The sequence below is a fragment of the Dermacentor variabilis genome, chromosome 3 (genome assembly GCF_050947875.1).
Source record: "Dermacentor variabilis isolate Ectoservices chromosome 3, ASM5094787v1, whole genome shotgun sequence".
Taxonomy (NCBI): domain Eukaryota; kingdom Metazoa; phylum Arthropoda; class Arachnida; order Ixodida; family Ixodidae; genus Dermacentor; species Dermacentor variabilis.
Genome location: NC_134570.1, coordinates 133,643,615 through 133,664,424, shown reverse-complemented (window position 1 = coordinate 133,664,424; position 20,810 = coordinate 133,643,615). Strand labels below are relative to the sequence as shown.

The window sequence follows — 20,810 nt, the reverse complement described above, 5'->3', positions numbered from 1 at the left end:
TTAAGTTTCACAACAAGACCTGCCACCCTCTTGTTAATGCTATAGAATTCCTGTATGTTACCAGCTATATCCTTATTAATCAGGAATCCGACTCCTAGTTCTCGTCTCTCCGCTAAGCCCCGGTAGCACAGTACGTGCCCGCTTTTTAGCACTGTATATGCGTCTTTTGTCCTCCTAGCCTCACTGAGCCCTATTATATCCCATTTACTACCCTGTAATTCCTCCGATAACACTGCTAGACTCGCCTGACTAGAGAACGTTCTAACGTTAAACGTTGCCAGGGTGAGATTCCAATGGCGGCCTGTCCGGAGCCAGGTATTCTTAGCACCCTCTGCTGCTTCACAGTTCTGACCACCGCCGTGGTCAGTTGATTCGCGGCTGCTGGGGACTGACGGCGGGGTTTTTATTGTTGTATTCATATATGAGGTTGTGGCCAAGTACTGCACCAAGGTGGCCAATCCTGCTTTGGTGAGAGACTGCGTTACCGGTTCTGGTCGCCGGGATCAGGCCGCACTCCAGGCCTGTTTGTGCAATTTTCTCAACACACGCTCCCGACAAGCAGACAAAAAAGGCAATTGAACACCGCGCGGGTTTGCCTCCTGCGCGCGCGAGGAGTGTCTTCCCTGAAGGGGTGGAACATAGAGCGGATCTATGCGCCAACTCCGTTCCCTGCGGGAGCATGGATTGATGGATGTTATGAGCGTCCCCTTTCGAACGGGGCCGTGGGATGCGCCACCTAGCTGTTGCTATTATACACTCCGTGTGGGACATATAGGGGACACTTTGAAAGCCTCACGCAATGCAACTTGCGGTGCGACTCGCGTGCAATATTGAGAATCGTAGCAGAAGGTAGTGGCTCCTTGCAGAGGAAGCTATGGCGGTGCAAGTGCCTGTGGCTAGCGCATTAGCCCTTCGAGCTGGCTTTAAAGATATTGTAGTGAGATCTTTCTTCCGCGATTCCATACGAAGAAAGGCGAAAAACTGCATCAATTCGAGCTTGTTTTTGACGTGCACGAACGGTTTGCTACGGCGACGTCGGTCTTGAAGGCCAAATGCGTGCGTCAGGTGTGCGTCTCGCAAGATGCTTACTCCATAACGATCGAAGTAAGTTATCATTCTTTCATGCTTCGAATATGTTTGGTGCGTAACCACTACTCGTGTATTTGCAAAATATTGAAGCTATTTAGAATTATCGATGGCTTAGATGAAATCGTGGCCACGACTAGGCGGTGTTCCCCTGTTGCGACCGCCACTTCTGGTCATGACTATTCGCAGCCATGTCGCCGTGTCTTGCGCAGTGTTTCGCTTAACTTTGTTGCTCGGTGTAACGACCCGTTTTTCCACAATGTCGTCGGGGAAATGCGCAGAAGCGTGTATGTTTATGCACTTCTGTCATTACATGGCCCGCACAGTTTATTACGCGGGCCGGGAAGCCGCACTTTGTTTTTTCCTGCAGACCCTACAGTTTTGGTACTGTAGCTACTCTTCGGCCTTGCTTGATTCTACAGAGTAGTCGTAGTGGTGCCATGCCGCTAGGTGTCTTTACGTGAATATACTAGGCAACTCAGTTCACTGCTTCATGTTCCTAACAAATAAATTAATCGACCACAGCTCTACCTGGCCTCGCGTTGCATTCCCAAACTTTGTGAAATGTAGATGGTGAGCTAATAATGTTAAAAAATTGTTCCCTCAATTTTGTGCAGTATTACAATGCCTTGCATACGTCTCTGTTCTCATCAGCTGGATGCCAGCAGGAACATAACACAACCTCACTGCACCTGTAGATGTGGTGTCTCAGGTTAGTGCAAGCATTCAGCAGCAGCGATTACATATGTCAATCAAGAGGACACATCAACGAAGACGTCCATAGCAAATGTGCGGAAACGGCCATCGGCGAAGCAGCTTGGGATGTATAACAAGGGAGTATTGTTTTCGGAAATGCACCCACCTGAGCTCCCAGATGACATGCTGGTGAAGCAACCTGTGCCCAGAGCCATCATCAACTCAAACTGTCCCTTTGCTCCTCTTGCTGCACCAAGTAAAGGAAAAGCTAGCAAGATTGAACAGACTGCTCGGGCCCCTTGGTCAGCCCAATGAAATATTTGGAGCAGGGAACACCGCAATTGAAGAAGTGAGTGACGACTTCCTTCTTGGGGTAGTGGTGACAGAGGATGAACACGACAACATTGCAAGACAAACGATTTTATAGAGTGGATGCCCACGGTGGCATTTCGAGAGGGCACTGAGAATTTCAGCGAGTTCCAAGGCTCACAGGATAAAGACACATCAAGCAGATTTTGAAATCTTGGGAAAACAACTGGCAACGCCACAATCCCTTAAAAGCGCTGCATGTGCATACGGTGTGGCAAAAGAGCCAGTCGCACGGCAAGAGTACATATCAAAAGAGGTGGCGCAAGGTGATTCAAGTGGGACTTGTCATCAGCACTGCGCAGCCATGGTCGTGCTGTAGACCGGATGGTTTGGTGGACGAAAAGCAAGGAATCCACTTGCTGGAGATCAAAGCCCCTTCCAGGTGTGACACAGCCTCTTGTTAATACGAACATAAATGTGGACTACCTTCACTATAAAGATCAAAAGCTGCAACTAGGGGAAAGTCACGTCTACTACAAACAATTAGGTGCGAACCTATGTGACTTCAGGTGTACTCACCAAAGGGGTCAAAATGTGTAGAATAAGAAGGAACGACCCCTTTCTGAAAACAGTTCTGCCGAAATTGGATTGGTTTCTTAGGCAATACCTCACAGTTGTGCTGAGGCGCCAAAGTATGTATTAAGCTTGAACAGTGTTTACTTGTGAAGCATGTCCTTTTTTATTGAACTAACTGTGGGCACGCTTGCACAAGAGAGCAAAAATAAAAAGAGCTGTCCGAAGATTTGCTTCTGTTCAAAGCACTCACACAGTCTTGATGAAAGCACCTTGTAGGTTAGCCAGCACGCTGCACACATGCACTATCTTGTCGATGTGATACTTGAGTTCTGGGGTTGGCCTTTCATTCAAGATCGCAAAAATCTTGATGCATTGAATGCACCCCTCCACACGAATGCTCCACATAGATGCAACCTTATAAGTTTCTTCCATCTCCGCCTTGGTAAACAGCTCGTAGGCCTTTGGAAATGGTGGCATGACAAGTGTGACGTCCTTACTTACCAAGTAGCACTTTACATGGGGCAAACCTTTGACCGCCATCACCATATCCCCCGGTTCCAGCAGCTTAATCAATCCAGAGTCGGCGATGATGTACGTATCGCTCGACCTGCCACCAAACACATCTGAAATGAATGTTATGTAACCGGATGGCGTGATCCCGACTAGAAATTTCAGTGCAAAGTCGCTCTTGTAGTTGCTCTGGCAATTTACCCCATCTACAACTTTACCTGGCTTCTCAATTCTGACTTCCAAACAGCCTACAATAACTCTACAATTGGGATAGTTCAGGCGGAAGGAGGAAAGCATCGATGCTTGTACCACATCTCTCGAAAACCACTTGATCCACCCTCCGGTGCTGACGGACAGGACATCCAGAGTGGCATAAAAATGCGCGACGCGCTAGTTTGATGTACACCGAACAAAACGCCTAATGCAGAGAATATGAGGTCATGCTTCATCTTCATGAGAAACAGCAGAAGCTTGCTGTCCACCGCCAGGTCCAAATGTCTCTCGCCACAAACCTGTAAAATGAGAGGTATTTTGTGAGAACAACATTTGCAGTATTGATGAAACCAACGTTCAAAGCTTTTTTGTTCTTACTTATTCAGAAACTTCCCCAATTTTGCAACGAATGTTCAGCTGATTTAGTGCTTTAGGTGTATGAATGATTTCTTCAAACCGTCCGATGTCTGAACACAAGCAGGTGATATTTTGGTGCAGGTAGACGTGCCTCCCATGTTTGTTCAAGCTCATCTGGCCTGTGAGTCTGTCACATTGATGCAAACACTCCTTTGTAGCGCTGTTTTGCGTCTCACGCCAACGCTTTTGTGTGACTGTTGCAGTTGACGATGTTTAGGCTCCTTCCCCTGGCACCTAGTGCGACCACCTTACCAAATGCAAGCTTGAAATCACCAGAGTATGAATTTAGACTTATGTTTCTCATACATTCACAAACCGCAAAGTCCAACATTGGCAATCCTGCTGCAGTTGATGGTCTTGTCCACTATCAAAATGTTGTTAGGCTTGAGAGGACCAGGTGAACTTGCACTCCTGGATTATGGGATCCCAACTCATCTGACACGCCGGAGGTTCAGTCGCTTTGCGAAACTTTTCTGAGATCTGTATTTGAAACTGAAAATCTGTTTTTATACATGAAGTCGTACGCTGATGCTCGAGGACCATGCTACGGGTAAAAACAAGCTAGTTGCCCATTGAAGTGCGTTGTGAAAGGATTAAAATATGCACCTGATCTGACTGCACCACCATCTTCATCAAAGTTGAACGGATGTACGCACAAAGCCAGCGTTTGAACCCAACAAGAACACACACCATTTCGCGGCTGTCCTCTTCTGAAATAAACGCTTTCCTAAAGCTGACTTTCCCCTGCGCTGATGTTTATGCACCTCGTACCAACAGCTTGTTTTAAGAAGTGAGTTTCGGCATGTGGTTTCCTATTGAGAGCATGGTCCTAAACTGTCAATGTGCTAAAAACAATTCTCCATCGCTAACCTTAAAAATATGGCCAGACCAGGAAGTTAGTTTTTTGTTTTAGTTGTGATCGCTGTCTCACTGAGCTTGCACTGAGGTAGCTGAAATGTCGTTAGCAGATACACTGTCTGCTAGCGCATGTGAAAGCGAGGAGAAATACCACCATGCTGCAGTACCATATGCTCCGGCAAATTCCACAGCGCGTTAAAATGGAAAGAAAGCGCTAGTACATCAGACACTTTGTACACATCTGTGCGGTTAATTATTCATAGCCAGAAAAACTGTGTGTGAGGTTGTCAAATTCCCAAGGGACAACATCAAATATAAAAAAGGCTGCATCTTTAGATGAACGTGCATGACATCAGCATATCTATTTTTCAGTTCAATTTAAATTGAGCAACTTGGGAATATACCCTCATTGGTGTCATTTGGAAGCTGATCTAACATTTACTTGTGGAAAAGATGCTCAGCAGGGCCAGAAACACCGTAACTGTCACCCCAGTCAGGTCTCTGAGGGCATCGTCGTTTTCCTTGTACACCAAGGGCTGGTAGCCATAGAAACGCTTTGGTTGGCGGTCTTCTACACGCAATGCAGTGACACTTGCGTCAGCCGTTGCAGGCTGTTCAGGTGCTAAGAATTCAACCTGGGTGGATGCCTCGCATGCACAGGCGAAGAGGGCACAGGAAATCATCAGGACTCCTTTGCTGTGGGCTTACGGTGTGTCTAGCGTCTGACTTGAGACCTGCATAAAATTGATGGCATGTTATAATTTTCAGACAAGAGAACAAGTTGTTTTCTAGCTTTATCTTACCCTAGAATAGCGACTTTATGCCATGTCGAGAGGCCCTAACCAGGAACACCAAGACACAAAAGCTCATGCAAGACTCACCTTAGTACCCCTGGGAAACTAAAATTAAAAAAATTATGGGGTTTTACGTGCCAAAACCACTTTCTCATTATGAGGCACGCCGTAGTGGGGGACTCCAGAAATTTCGACCACCTGGGGTTCTTTAACGTGCACTTAAATCTAAGTACACGGGTGTTTTCGCATTTCGCCCCCATCGAAATGCGGCCGCCATGGCCGGGATTCGATCCCGCGACCTCGTGCTCAGCAGCCCAACACCATAGCCACTAAGCAACCACGGCGGGTCCTGGGAAACTAGGTGAAACTGAATGAAAGTTCATAGTGATGAACGAGAAGGGAACTTCCATCGCAGATTTTTAATAGGGATAACAACAGCAAGGATTGAACCCTACAGGATTGTTCGTTGCCTGGTGGACTCGAACTATGAAGTGGCGGCTGACAAAACCCAGCTTTTTTCACGCAGCCATTTGCGACCCAAGGTGGTTCACATTATTCTTCTCAAGCTCTTCTACACTCGATAGGACTGTGCATGTTTCGTGTTCCCGATTGCTCTTCAGTGTACCATTATTTTGTTTTGTGTTGCATCGGAGTGATGTGCTTTTAACGGAGGCAGTAAAGGCTGCTTTTCGTTTGTTCTTGGTCCAAGTTTGCTAAAATAAATGTTCAGTTGTTTTTTATTCACTGCTTCATCGTTTGTCATTCATGACAATATGTCTGTTCTGCCTTTGAGCTTTCAAACACGAGAAGCACTTACCCTGCATTCCTTTTTTTTATAATCTGCAAATTTTGAGTGGGCACTTATTCGGTACCTTATGGTATTACAGCAGAACGTACCTCAACTCCTTGCAGTTGTTTGGGTTAGCTTTTTCCCATCGGTGCCTTCAGGTTCCTCCAGCGGTAGTGTGACTGCTGGTGCTGGAGAAGCTGCCACGTCCTTGGTGGCTGTAGGTGGTCCAGCTTGCAACACGTTTGGCAAGTATGTTGAGGATCAGGCGAGATATGCAGCAGTTGCTGCAGCTGTTCTCCGCTTCTTAATTCTTAGAAGAAAAATGCACACCGTAACCTCTCTAGATAATCCCAATGCAGGCTGGCATTGAACGAGGAAATGTCTATCTAGGGGAGGGGGGAGGCACTGCTACTGTAAGTTTTTAACAGCTGCAATCAGCAATGTTTGGCTCACGCTGACATGGCACGCACGGACTGAAGTGCTGCAATAGAACTGCTTTACGTTGGAGAAATCTCGTTTACAGTCAACAGGTCAGCGATTTGCCAATATCCGGACGGCAAGTCGATGGACGAAAAATACTGTGCCCCGTATAGGCGATCGAGGGCGTCATCGATAGGAGGTAGCGGGTTGACGTCCTACTTCGTTATGCGGTTGAGGTGGCGGTAATCGACGAAGAATCTCCATGAACCGTCCTTCCTTTTGACCAGCACGACAGGGGGTGCCCAGGCACTTGATGATGGCTCAATCATGTCTTTCGCTAGCATCTTGTCAACTTCCGTTTTGATGACGTGACGCTCCGAAGCTGACACTCGGTAGGGTCGCCGGTGGATGGGTGGATTATCGCCTGTATGTATGCGATGTTTGAGAAGTGACGTCTGGCCTAATGGTCGATTGCTCAGGTCGAATATATCCTTTTAGGAAAGCAATAGACTGCAGAGCTGTTCAGTCTCGGCAGGAGCGAGATCCGGGGCGATCACTTTCCTAATGTCGTTGCCAGTACATTTAGCAGACCGGAAAGGCTCACAGGCAGCGTCGACGATGAAGGTCTCAACGCAATTAACTTCTCAAGAGTGATTGTAGCCAGGGTGATATTTTTCAGCAGAGTTTGCTTAGCGAGCCCGAAATTCACCACAGGGACATACGTGCGATTGTCTGTGACCCTCACTATTGTATGCGGAACGGTAACGTTGTGGGTGAGAACGATGACATTTATGGGAGCGGAGATGTAATCACCATCGGGTACTGGCGTAGAAGGCGACATTTCGATGTATGTGAAGACCTGTGGGGGAACGTGAACAAAATCAGTCGGTCTTAGGTGAATTTCGTGTGGTGTCGGAGGAACGTCCAGCAGAGGCAGGTCAAGACGCACAGTACTTGAAGAACAATCGATGAGCGCTGAATGGGCGGAGATGAAGTCTAGGCCTAGTATGAGGTCATGGGGCCTTGGTCAAGCACGGTGAAAAGGACGACAGTATGGCGGCCGCAAATGCTCACACGTGCAGTACACATTCCGACCACGCTCACCGTGCTACCGTCGGCGATTCGTACGAACCGAGTAACGGCAGGCGTAACAATTTTCTTTAAATGGCGGCGTAGGCGGCTGGTCATAATCGATATGTGTGCTCCGGTTTCTATGAGTGCTGTGACGGGTGTGCCATCAACTTGGACGTCAAGAAGGTTATTTCTCGTAAACAGCGTCAAAGGAGTATTTAGCGGCGAATGCGACATTCCAGCAGCACATCGAGGTGCCGCATTGCCTAGTTCTCCTGCTGGGACGGTCCTGGGTAGGTCGGCGACGGCGAGCGGTGAAGCTGGGGCGGACGTGGCTGACGACGTAGAGGCGAGGGCGAGCGAGCATAGCGGCGAGTCGGCGTAGTGGCGTCGGAAGCGTCATAGAAGCGACGAGGTGAGGAACTTCGGGGCGAACTTGCATTCCGGAAGGTGGTTCGAGGAGGGGACGGTTAACGGCTCCGGCAATGATGAGAAACGTGACCGATTCAGCCACAGCAGAAACAGATCGGTCTGTCGTCAGGTGTACGCCAGTCCGATGGATTCTTGGTAGTATAGGGATAACGGACGCTGTGAGGTGGACTGCGATAAGACCGAGGCATAGGAGCAGGACGGGTGTCAGGGCGACTCAAGGAGCAGGCGCTGGGAAGACCGATATTAGCGATTTTCTGGCGGACCATGGACTGGATCAGCGATATCGTCTCAGCACTGTTGCTCCAAGACGTCTGTTGAGGCGAGGCAGGAAATGCTGCTTCGAGTTCGCGGCGTACAATTCCGGTCACGTTTATACCCTGCACCTCCACTAAAATGTCACGGGTACAAACTATTTACACGATGTATTTACACGATGCGTATATATACAACAGCACAGAACCCCGAGAGGCTGTTGCCACTTCGTCGTCTTTACCGTCGACGAATTTATCTTCTTTTCCATAGTAACAATATAGTGTATTCTGTTCGTGGTGTAAGTGACAAGAGTGTGGCATACATTATTAGGTAGAGCTGCGAGTATGAGTACGTATGAAACTGTCAGGAAGGCTCTTCGGTGTTCGGAACAGGGTTCGTTGCTCTCGGCATATAGGCTTTCCACTGGCGAGGTCCTGTACGCACTAGTTGCTAAGCGCACTCCGTGATTGTGTGTGGGTCAACAACGTTTGATGTCTCACTTCCTTGCTCATCCGTAAACTATGCAGCCATAGTCAAAAATGCTGCGCACGACAGAGCGGTCAATGCGCAACAGGCATGTGCGGTCGGCGCACCAATGCTTACGCAATAGGGCGTTGAGGATGTTAAGTGCTTTGTTTGCCTTAATTTTTATGCTGTTGATGAGGGCGATGAAATTTAGTTTATTATCATAACCTATTCCTAAGAACTTTTTGTTCGTGATTAACTGGTAGTGGGCTCTCATGTAATATGAGAGATGGGTCCAGGTGTAACCTTGCATTTTGTGAAAGCACGCCTGTCAGAATTTTTTTGTGTAGGAAAATGGAATCCACATCTCGGCCCAATGTGCCAACCTGTTCATTGTTATCTGGTTTTGCCTTTCGCATGTAGACATAATCGAGGCACGGCATGGAAGTTGAAGGTCGTCGAAGTATAAAGAGTGCATAATGTTGGACGGTATAATTGAATTTATGCAGTTCATCTCCACCACGAAAAGCGTAGTGCTTAATACGCAACCCTGTAGGACGCAATTTTCTTGTAGAAAGACTCAGGCCAATGTCGCACCCACACGGACTTGGAATGTCCGGTTTGATAGAAAATCGGTCAAACAGTTGAGCATTCGTCTAGTGTTGCCAAAGCTTGTGAAATACCATACCTCCATGTGGTGTCATATGCCTTTTCTACGTCGAAAAAGACTGATAGGCAGTGTTGTTTGTAAAGAAACGCCCCACGTATGGCATGTTCAAGACGAACGAGAGGGTCAATTGTGGAGTACATTTTCTCGTAACACCACTGGTAACGTATCTAGTACTGGTGAGTATCTAGTTTCGAGAACTTATGTTATTCTTATATTTAATATGCTTTCATATGATTTTGCCGGACAACTTACTAATTTAGTAGGTCTATAGCCGCTGGGGGTATTTGGTGACTTTCCCGCTTTCAGGAAGGGAACAAGAACTGCTTTTTTCCCTCTGCAGACGTCTTACCTGAATGAAGGGAAAATCACACATCCACACGTTCGTAGCGATTGCTACAAAGGCAACCATGGTCAATTGCGGAGTAGGTTGTGGAGAGTCATTACTTCTCTCCACCTTGCGGGTTTCCGCTGAACTACTACGTCAAACTCTTGCCTTTGATTCGTGTTGTCGACAAATTGGACTTCGCCTTGCCATCTGCTAGCCGCCTGGTTAGCTCAGATGGTAGAGCGGCTGTCCCGGAAAGGCGGTGGTCCCGGGACGAATTTTTCTTCAACTATGAGGCTTTTCTGTTGAGGAGCCCGTATGGGTTTCCTTTGTAGCAATTGCTCCGAACGGGTGGATGTCTGATTTTCCCTTTTTTCATTACTTCTCTCCACCTTGCGGGTTTCCGCAGAACTACTACGTCGAACTCTCGCCTTTGCTTCGTGTTGTCGACAAATTCGACTTCGCCCTGCCATTTGTTAGCCGCCTGGTTAGCTCAGATGGTAGAGCGGCTGCACCGGAAAGGCGGTGGTCCCTGGTTCGAGTTCCGGACCAGGACGAATTTTTCTTCAACTATGAGGCTTTTCTTTCGAGGAAACCGTACGGGTTTCCTTTGTAGCAATTGCTACGAACGGGTGGATGTCTGATTTTCCCTTTCATTACTTCTCTCGACCTTGCGGGTTTCCGCAGAACTACTACGTCAAACGTCTTACGTGTTTCCCAGATCGCGTTCAGGAAACGAAACAAGGCCTCCACCACTTTCTGGGGAAGGTGGACCAGCATAGTGTAATATATTTTGTCAGGACTAGGAGCTGTCTTCTTACCCGAATAGATTACTCTGTTTCTTTGATGAAGCGTTAAAGGGAAATTAAATGGTCGATCTAAACTTCCCGTTGTGTGAAGCGTTTGTATTTCGGTGGACTATTTTTGTTTTAGGAAGGTTGCGGAATAGTTTGCTGAGCTAGATATGTCGTAGAAGGGCTGGCCTTATATGTCTGCTTGTTCGCTTAGACTTGTTTGCGGGCCTGGAGCTGAGAGTATAATACCACTGCTTTATTATAATCTCCTGTTACTATTTTTTAAAAGCCATAGGCAGGGCCTACACTTCGGCTACTCACTTGATCACTAATCCAAGGTACTTATGTTGCTTCGCAGTAGTTAGTTGCGAGTCACCAATGGTGTAGGAAAAATCTGATATATTTTGTTTACGTGTTATTCTTAGAAAAGATTTTCATACATTCAAAGTCATCTGCCGCTTCGCTCACCATTGTGATACTGCTATTAAGGCATTCATAAGGTCAATATGATCGGAAGGAGAATTAATTTCTTTATAGATGATACAACCATTAGCGAAAAGCTTTATGTTCTGATGTGTGAGGGTAGATCGATAATAAAAGTTAGGAATAAGATAGGAGCCAGGAGACTGCCCTGCGGTACTCCTTATGTAACTTCTGCTACTTCGGATTTCCGCTGACTCATGTTTGGAAACTGTGTCCTGTTAAGTATGCGCTAATCCACTCTGTAATTGGCCCTTTACCTATTGTCACTTGTAAATATTTTATTAGTTCTTTATGTGATACGCAGTCAAAGGCTTTTCAAGAGTCAAGTGAGATACGCTCGATCTGCTTTTGTTCGTCGATGGTCAAAGATATACTGTGTATTAATTTAATTAATTGTGTAAGTGTGCAAATACTTTTATGAAACCCGTGTTGAGACAGTGGCAAAAGGCGTTCTTTTTCAAGGTAAGTAGCGATATGTTTAAGAATAAGGTGCTCGAGTAATTTGGATATTGTGCTCATTTATGATACTGAGAGATAGTTGGCGACATCAGCTTCACTACCCGACTTGTGAATTGGTATCAGTTGTGTCATCTTCAACTTACAAGGTAACGTACATGAAGTTAATGAGATATTGAATATTATGTGTTAATATTTCGCTACCAATTTGGCGTAGCGGGTGAGAAACTCATTCGATATGTTATCAGGCCTTGGTCGTTTTTTGATGTTTATTATTAGCAAAAAGTTAAAAATACCTGCTTCGTCTGTGTGAAGAGGTTCTATGTAGTTGGCACTACGAATCTCAACGTGCGGTTAGATGTCGTTGTCGGTAGCGAAAAGTGAGTTAATTAATAAAGAAGTTAGCACTGTCTCTGCTTTCTTTGGAGAACGTTGTACTGTCTTTCTGATTTTTAGGATTTAGGTAGTTGAAAAATTCTATGGTGCATCATTTAGAAAATTAGGTAGCTTGAAAGAAAAGTAGTGAATATTGGCAGCGGTAATTTTAGACCTGATTGAACTGATAACTTCGGCAAGGTTACTTATCTGAGGCGCTTTACTGTGCGTTTTGCGTGAATAATGTCGCGATTTATCCATGGATTGAATTTTTTCCTTGGTTTTGGATGGTATGTAGTAACAACAGGAACGTGCTACAATTTCTTTAAATTTCTGCCACAACGATTCCATATCAGCATCTGCATGGTAAGCGAGATGCTCAAACGAAGTAAATTCGTGCTATAGTTTGTAGACTATGCTAATGTCATCAGCATTCTTGAAGTCGAGGAAAATTAAAACTGATTTCGAGGGCTTTATGCGGTCACGCACTGGAATTGAAAACAACATTATCTTGCGGTCGGATATACCGTCTATTAACTCAACGTCGGCTTTATGAGAGGGAAAACGGTCACCAACAGACCCCAGGCCATGCATATTTGAGGAGCACAGCTGCACACGTGTGGGCTGCTTAATAAATTGAGAGAGGTTAAATGTTAGCATAGTATCAAAAATTATATCGGAACACAGTTACTGATGCATCGTCAGCCACTCTATAACACGGAGGTTAGAATCGCTACGAGTATAATCCTACTTGTAACAACATGAAAGTGCAGGCAAGTGTACAAGCAATGCAGATCATCGATGTTTGACGAAGGACTCTGATAGACGCAGCCAACATCAACTGTACAGAAAATGAAATGCATTTTACGAAAAATAACTTCCACTCCTTCAACGTCGGGAAGTGCCGTGAAAGGAATATCTTTTCTTATTAGAATGGCTACGCCTCCCGGACGCGTAGTTCTATCTTTACGTAAGACTGCGTAATTAGGCGGCGTTATCTCGAAGTCCCTGACGTCACTTGACAGCCATGTTTAGATGAGCACAACAAAGTTAGGTTCGGTGCTGAGTAAAAATGACTCTAGCCCTGTCATCTTTTGAAGAGTGCTGCGAGCTTTAATATTTGCGAACTTGGTGAGCGTTTGAGTGTTGCGTGGACGCAACGGGATTGAATAGTAGATTAAATTGACTGAATAGGCACGTGGTCCTGCGAAGTCGATGTCCGTCGGGCTCACTTTGGCCTGATGTGTTTTAATAAGGAATTCCTGCTTTTTTGACTCGACCAGCAAAGAGAAAGTATGTGTTTCTGCTCTCCTGCTGTTGCTAGGACTCAGTGAACGATATCCAAATCAGCATGGGTAACATGACATGCTACTTTAGTACCTGTGGTTTTCACAATGAAAGTGAAAAATATCTCATGAGCAGGGTATCTCGTTGAAATCTAAATTATTTATCCGGGAGTATTGTTCCAACTCGGAAAGGCGCTTTGTGAGAGACTTACTTTGTTTGTTAGCGTCTTGTTAGTAGACGAAAGACTTGCATTTTCTGCTCCGACTTCTTCAACTATGGAATTCAATGCATCGACACCTGTCGCCAGGTCAGCAATGTCAACCTTCAGTGCCATCGCCTCTGGAGCTGACTTTTCAACAAGCCGACAGCAAGCTCTTCTAACCTGTTTTCGAACCATGCTTCTACTGGGCAACACTTTTCGTCAGTTCAGCGAGAGTCGGCATGGTGACAGGCTTTCGACAGTAAAAAATACACCACTTGCAGTAGCAGCCACGGTGGAACTAGATCCCCGAAACCGAGAACAAGTGCAAATTAACTCGCCTGGAAGGCCATCAAAAGTGTTTATCTGCAGAGACAGTATGGGGGCCGAAATTGCTGCTGTCAAGTGGTGTAGTTCAGTCTTTCGCAAAAAGCCGTGGCACACAAGACTGCTTCATTTCTTCCTTGAAAGAGACGATGCCTGGAAAATTTCAACGCAGTCCTCGCAAGCATTGCTCTTTGAAAGATACTTATTAGCTTAATAAAAATAATCTTTTCAGGACTATTTGATTACTTGAGTTACAAAATGCTTGTGAGTAAATTATATTCTTATAGTGCGACTGGCATTGTTGACGAGCAGCGTAATGAAGTTTTATGTAAAATAGCCAACCGAATGTATCCATAAGTGGGGAACCTCTGACTTGCAAAGTAATAACATTTGGGTACCTCTCGTTACATAAGTTTGATGTGGGGGAAGCGGCCGGCTATTCCACGCAATACGTCCCCAGACCCCGAAAGTAACCATCGGCAATTGTCACGGGAAAAGTTTGGTTCGTAGGTGATTTCTGGGATGAGATTTCAGCAAAGGACTTTCTTCGTAATGATTTTTTTGGTGACGAAGTGCACTATAAGTTCCCGTGAAGAAGCAAAAAATCGGTTGAAGGCGAAGTCTTCTTTAATAAACTGTGAAACTATTCACAATGACAAAGCTTATTTTAGTATATTCTACTGGCTTCGTTCGTTCATGCGACATCAGAGGGGAACACATATATTTATTTTGCGCGTTTATTTGGCCCTGTTAAAAAGTGAAACGTTGCTCTCTTTTGGAGAAATTCTTTGTATAAATGTCGTTTACGTTTAAGCTAGAAAATTTTTTTTAGAATTTTTCCCCCTTGCTATAATTTCTGGCAGAAATAACGTTCCACTATGAAATCAAGTACTTTTCCAAAATAGTACTCCCGGATTCCGCAACAAATTATTCTTTGACGGCGTTCAGACCTAAATTAGGCATTAGGGTCCCCCACATAAATGTCTGTGAGTTTCCTCAATATAGACACGACCCCTTCAGCTTGTAATCTAGAAATTTCAATTGATGTAAATTTTGTTTACATTCTTTTAGCATAAGCTATAGCAATGGACAATAATAATAAAAAAATGTTGTGCCTGGAACGATCACGATCTTTATACAAAAGATTTCAGAAAACGCAGAACTTCTTGTTCTTGAGTCAAATTAGTCATCATCATCATCAGCAGCAGCAGCCTATTTATGTCCACTGCAGGACGAAGGCCTCTCCCTGCGATCTCCAATTACCCCTGTCCTGAGCCAGCCGATTCCAACTGGCAGCCGCAAATTTCCTAATTTCGTCGCACCACCTAGTCTTCTGCGGTCTTCTTCTGCGCTTCCCGTCTCTTGGTACCCATTGTGTAACCCTAATGGTCCAACGGTTATCTAACCTGCGCATTACATGACCTGCCCAGCTCCATTTCTTGCTCTTGATGTCAATTAGAATATCGTCGGTACGCGCTTGCTCTCTCATCCAAACCGCTCTCTTTCTGTCTCTTAAAGTTGTGCCTAGCATTCTTCGTTCCGTCGCTCTTTGTGCTGTCCTCAACTTGTTCTCAAGCTTCTTTGACAGTCTCGAAGGGTCTGCCCCATATGTCAGCACTGGTTAAATGTGTTATGTACGGGGAATTACTTTATTCCGCACATAGAACACACAAAGAACGTAGCCTTGTCGGAGAGGTAGCGACCACACTACATCACTCGGCGCGAACACACTGTCCACGTCATTGTCCCACACCAGGCCTTGCCAGGGATGTGGCTCCACCCATTGGCACAGTGGGGAACGTTCACATGTAGTTCCGGACACTGCCACTACGCGGCTGCACCCGTCCGCATTCGAGGACCGAAACCAGAACTAATCACGGACACAACAAAATGTACTGATTGTACACCTTCCTTTTCAATGATAATGGTAAGCTTCCACTCAGGAGCTGGCAATGTCTGCCGTATGCGATCCAACGCATTCTTATTCTTCTGTGAATTTCCTTCTCATGATGAGGGTTCGCTGTGATTAACTGACCTAGGTAAACGTACTCCTTCACTCTAAAGGCCGACCGGCGATCCTGAACTGTTATTCCTTTGCCCGGCTATTTATCATTATCTTTGTCTTCTGCATATTAATCTTCAGCGCCACTCTTATGCTCTCCCTGTTAAGGTCCTGAATCATTTGTTGTAACTCGTCCTCAGTGTTTCTGAATCGAACAATGTCATCGGCAAACCGAAGGTTGCTGAGGTATTCGCCGTCGATCCTTACTCCTAAACCTTCCCAGTTTAATAGCTTGAATATTTCTTCCAAGCACGCAGTGAATAGCACTGGAGAGACAGTTGCTAGGGGTTTTCTCAGCCTCTGGCGTATTCTGTGGTTCGTCGTTCTTTCCATTTTCACTGGCCGCAGCTTTCACAGGTCCCTTGTTTTCGGATGGGACAGAAGGCGTGGCACCCGACGTTGTCGGCTTCTCGCCTCCACTGACGGTCTCCTCCGCGTCGACTTGCTCCGTGAGGTGCTCATCGACGGTGTCGCTTCACCCAGTTCTGGTCACACTGGCGTAGCTACGCGCGCATTGACTCTCGTCGTGGCCATAGCGACGACAGAGCCTGCAACGCGGAACTCGGCATTCGCGCCGTATGGGAAGGTCTCATGGCACCGGAGGCAGAGCGGGGGTCTGCCCTGGACGTGCACGAGCGCATGGTCTTCCCCGACGCGAAGTTGATGAGGCAGGTCTTCCACGGTAACGCCTACCTTCAGCCGTAGGGACACCAGGCGCGTGTGGGAGCCTTTGTCGTTGCAGCCTGCAAGCGCAACTTTTCCCTCCAAATTTCTCTAACCTTGCCAAAAGACGCCAGGGCGCCTCTGACTTCGTCGTACGGAGTCGTATGTAGAAGCCAATACAGCTTCATCCTGACGTCTTGAATTCGAGGGTCTATTACCATGCATGGGTGGTCCTTTACGCTGAAAGTTGGAGCAGACAAAATCATTTGCTTGCCCTTTTCGTCCTTGAAAATGATGGCCCAGACGTGGTTCATCTGATAGGCACCGAGGACCTCCACTTCCGGCATCAGCAGCAGATAGTCAAGTGCCTCACGGAAATGCTCTACTCGGTAGGGCCTCGCCTTCACGTCTCCGTGCAAAAAAACTGTCGTTGTAACAGCCGATCCTGTAGGTAGTTGCGGCAGAATAACCTGGTAGTCATCCTTCGGTGTGTCGTTCAACCTGAGACCGCGGGCCTGCTGGGCCGCTGTAACCGCCCCTTCGGAGCCACACATTCCGCGACCGTTTACTGAGGTGTCCGGAAGTGGAATCCGAGCTATTTCGGCGGAACGAGTACAGCAACGATGAGACACTCCACGATGGCTGGGTTCCCACTAACGGCCGTCTAACGTATCCGCAGTCAGGAAACTTCTTTTAAAAAGATTCGCTCCACCATTTGCTGTACACTACGCACGCTTCTATTGAAGTTGAACAGTGGCGTATCGCGGAAGCAACAGAAAAGCTCACAATGCAGTCTGAATTGCCAGTTGTGTTGTTATGTACAACGGATGAAAAAAAAAGACGCACTATGAATATGCCGAAACCCGGGATCGAACCAGGGACCTTTAGAACTTCAGTCTAACGCTCTAGCAACTGAGCTATTTCGGCGAAACGAGTACAGAAAAGATGAGACGCTCCGCGATGGCTGGGTTCCCGCGAACGGCTGTCTAACGTATCCGCAGTAAGGAAACTTCTTTTAAAAAGATTCGCTCCACCATTTGCTGCACACTTCGCACATTTCTATTAAAGTTGAACAGTGGCGTATCGCTGAAGTAACAGAAAAGCTCGCAATGAAGTTTGAATTGCCAGTTGTACTGGTATGTACAAAGGATGAAAAAAAAAACCACACTATGAATATGCCGAAACCCGGAATCGAACCAGGGACCTTTAGAACTTCAGTCTAACGCTCTCCCAACTGAGCTATTTCCGCGGAACGAGTAGAGATACGATGAGACGCTCCGCGATGGCTTGGTTCACGCAAATGGCCGTCTAACGTATCCGCAGTAAGGACACTTCTTTTAAAAAGATGCGCTGCACCATTTGCTCTACACTACGCACGCTTTTATTAAAGTTGAACAGTGGCGTATCGCGGAAGTAACAGAAAAGCTCACAATGCAGTTTGAATTGCCAGTTGTATTGTTATGTACATCGGATAAAAAAAAAAAAACACTCTATGAATATGCCGAAACCCGGTTTCGAACCAGGGACCTTGGAACTTCTTTCTAACACTCTCCCAACTGAGCTATTTCGGCGGAACGAGTACTGAAACGATGAAACACTCCGCGATGGCTGGGTTTCCGCGAACGGCCGTGTAACGTATCCGCAGTAAGGACACTTCTTTTAAAAAGATGCGCTGCACCATTTGCTCTACACTACGCACGCTTTTATTAAAGTTGAACAGTGGCGTATCGCTGAAGTAACAGAAAAGCTCACAATGCAGTTTGAATTGCCAGTTGTATTGTTATGTACATCGGATAAAAAAAAACTACTCTATGAATGTGCCGAAACCCGGGATCGAACCAGGGACCTTGGAACTTCTTTCTAACACTCTCCCAACTGAGCTATTTCGGCGGAACGAGTACTGAAACGATGAAACACTCCGCGATGGCTGGGTTCCCGCGAACGGCCGTCTAACGTATCCGCAGTAAGGAAACTTCTTTTAAAAACATTCTTTCCACCATTTGCTCAACACTACGCACGCTTCTATTAAAGTTGAACAGTGGCGTATCGCGGAAGTAACAGAAAAGCTCACAATGCAGTTTGAATAGCCAGTTGTATTGTTATGTACAAGGGATGAAAAAAAAAACCACTGTATGAATATGCCGAAACCCGGGATCGAACCAGGGACCTTTAGATCTTCAGTCTAACGCTCTCCCAACTGAGCTATTTCGGCGGAACGGGTACTGAAACGATGAGACGCTCCGCGATGGCTGGGTTCACGCGAACGGCCGTCTAACGTATCCGCAGTAAGGAAACTTCTTTTAAAAATTTTCGCTCCACCATTTGCTGTACACTACGCACGCTTCTATTAAAGTTGAACAGTGGCGTATCGCGGAAGTAACAGAAAAGCTCACAATGCAGTTTGAATAGCCAGTTGTATTGTTATGTACAAGGGATGAAAAAAAAAACCACTGTATGAATATGCCGAAACCCGGGATCGAACCAGGGACCTTTAGATCTTCAGTCTAACGCTCTCCCAACTGAGCTATTTCGGCGGAACGGGTACTGAAACGATGAGACGCTCCGCGATGGCTGGGTTCACGCGAACGGCCGTCTAACGTATCCGCAGTAAGGAAACTTCTTTTAAAAATTTTCGCTCCACCATTTGCTGTACACTACGCACGCTTCTATTAAAGTTGAACAGTGGCGTATCGCGGAAGTAACAGAAAAGCTCACAATGCAGTTTGAATAGCCAGTTGTATTGTTATGTACAACGGATGAAAAAAAAAACACTCTATGAATGTGCCGAAACCCGGGATCGAACCAGGGACCTTTAGATCTTCAGTCTAACGCTCTCCCAACTGAGCTATTTCGGCGGAACGAGTACTGAAACGATGAAACACTCCGCGATGGCTGGGTTCCCGCGAACGGCCGTCTAACGTATCCGCTTTAAGGAAACTCCTTTTAAAAATTTTCGCTCCACCATTTGCTGTACACTACGCACGCTTCTATTAAAGTTGAACAGTGGCGTATCGCGGAAGTAACAGAAAAGCTCACAATGCAGTTTGAATAGCCAGTTGTATTGTTATGTACAACGGAGGAAAAAAAAAACACTCTATGAATATGCCGAAACCCGGGATCGAACCAGGGACCTTTAGAACTTCAGTCTAACGCTCTAGCAACTGAGCTATTTCGGCGAAACGAGTACAGAAAAGATGAGACGCTCCGCGATGGCTGGGTTCCCGCGAACGGATGTCTAACGTATCCGCAGTAAGGAAACTTCTTTTAAAAAGATTCGCTCCACCATTTGCTGTACACTTCGCACATTTCTATTAAAGTTGAACAGTGGCGTATCGCTGAAGTAACAGAAAAGCTCGCAATGAAGTTTGAATTGCCAGTTGTACTGGTATGTACAAAGGATGAAAAAAAAAAACCACACTATGAATATGCCGAAACCCGGAATCGAACCAGGGACCTTTAGATCTTCAGTCTAACGCTCTCCCAACTGAGCTATTTCGGCGGAACGGGTACTGAAACGATGAAACACTCCGCGATGGCTGGGTTCCCGCGAACGGCCGTCTAACGTACCCGCTTTAAGGAAACTTCTTTTAAAAATTTTCGCTCCACCATTTGGTGTACACTACGCACGCTTCTATTAAAGTTGAACAGTGGCGTATCGCGGAAGTAACAGAAACAGAAAAGCTCATAATGCAGTTTGAGTAGCCAGTTGTATTGTTATGTACAACGGATGAAAACGAAAACACACTATGAATATGCCGACACCCGGGATCGAACCAGGGACCTTTAGATCTTCAGTCTAACGCTCTCCCAACTGAGCTACTTCGGCTTTTCTTCCCCTTTATTTCCTGTTTGCAGCACAAACCAAGAACACATTCAAATGCTAAAACATGTCAACCACACTTTGCCTAACATTATATATTAAAGTCGCTTCAGCTTGATCAGTTCATCAAGAATAGCCACCCACTCGGGAGGCTCACTCTAGGCACGATATATTTCCCGAATATACGCGACACTTTCGATGAAGTTTATTCTCGCTGGACGGGTATCGACATCCGAGTGTCGCACTGCATGCCATTCTCGTTTTCCACAGACTGGAGGCCCAGAAGCATAGACATATCGTACGGAACTCCTCCTTCGTTATCGGCTGGCAAATATCGAGTAACAAGAGGTGTAATCGGTAGTTCTTTTTTAATTGTACATTGTAAGACATCCCAATGAAATATTGGATCCCAGCAATCGATGAAAACGTGTTCAATGGTCTCTGGCTTTTTACAAAGTAA

At 46.1% G+C, this 20,810-nt stretch overlaps 8 non-coding genes and 2 pseudogenes across 8 annotated transcripts; 1 reads left to right on the top strand and 9 right to left on the bottom strand.

The window, feature by feature from the left end:
• The first annotated feature begins 1,908 nt into the window (after nt 1-1,908).
• On the top strand, nt 1,909-2,794 carry LOC142574769 (uncharacterized; annotated as a pseudogene).
• A 119-nt stretch (nt 2,795-2,913) lies between these two features.
• Nucleotides 2,914-17,084, bottom strand: LOC142574768 (uncharacterized; annotated as a pseudogene).
• A 300-nt stretch (nt 17,085-17,384) lies between these two features.
• Nucleotides 17,385-17,457, bottom strand: TRNAF-GAA (transfer RNA phenylalanine (anticodon GAA)). The gene has a single exon. It is a non-coding gene; the product is annotated as a tRNA-Phe (tRNA).
• Nucleotides 17,458-17,706: 249 nt separating this feature from the next.
• On the bottom strand, nt 17,707-17,779 carry TRNAF-GAA (transfer RNA phenylalanine (anticodon GAA)). The gene has a single exon. It is a non-coding gene; the product is annotated as a tRNA-Phe (tRNA).
• An 890-nt stretch (nt 17,780-18,669) lies between these two features.
• TRNAF-GAA (transfer RNA phenylalanine (anticodon GAA)) lies at nt 18,670-18,742 on the bottom strand. The gene has a single exon. It is a non-coding gene; the product is annotated as a tRNA-Phe (tRNA).
• Nucleotides 18,743-18,991: 249 nt separating this feature from the next.
• On the bottom strand, nt 18,992-19,064 carry TRNAF-GAA (transfer RNA phenylalanine (anticodon GAA)). Its single transcript has one exon. It is a non-coding gene; the product is annotated as a tRNA-Phe (tRNA).
• A 248-nt stretch (nt 19,065-19,312) lies between these two features.
• TRNAF-GAA (transfer RNA phenylalanine (anticodon GAA)) lies at nt 19,313-19,385 on the bottom strand. The gene has a single exon. It is a non-coding gene; the product is annotated as a tRNA-Phe (tRNA).
• A 248-nt stretch (nt 19,386-19,633) lies between these two features.
• TRNAF-GAA (transfer RNA phenylalanine (anticodon GAA)) lies at nt 19,634-19,706 on the bottom strand. The gene has a single exon. It is a non-coding gene; the product is annotated as a tRNA-Phe (tRNA).
• A 250-nt stretch (nt 19,707-19,956) lies between these two features.
• Nucleotides 19,957-20,029, bottom strand: TRNAF-GAA (transfer RNA phenylalanine (anticodon GAA)). The gene has a single exon. It is a non-coding gene; the product is annotated as a tRNA-Phe (tRNA).
• Nucleotides 20,030-20,283: 254 nt separating this feature from the next.
• Nucleotides 20,284-20,356, bottom strand: TRNAF-GAA (transfer RNA phenylalanine (anticodon GAA)). Its single transcript has one exon. It is a non-coding gene; the product is annotated as a tRNA-Phe (tRNA).
• Between the last annotated feature and the right edge of the window lie 454 nt (nt 20,357-20,810).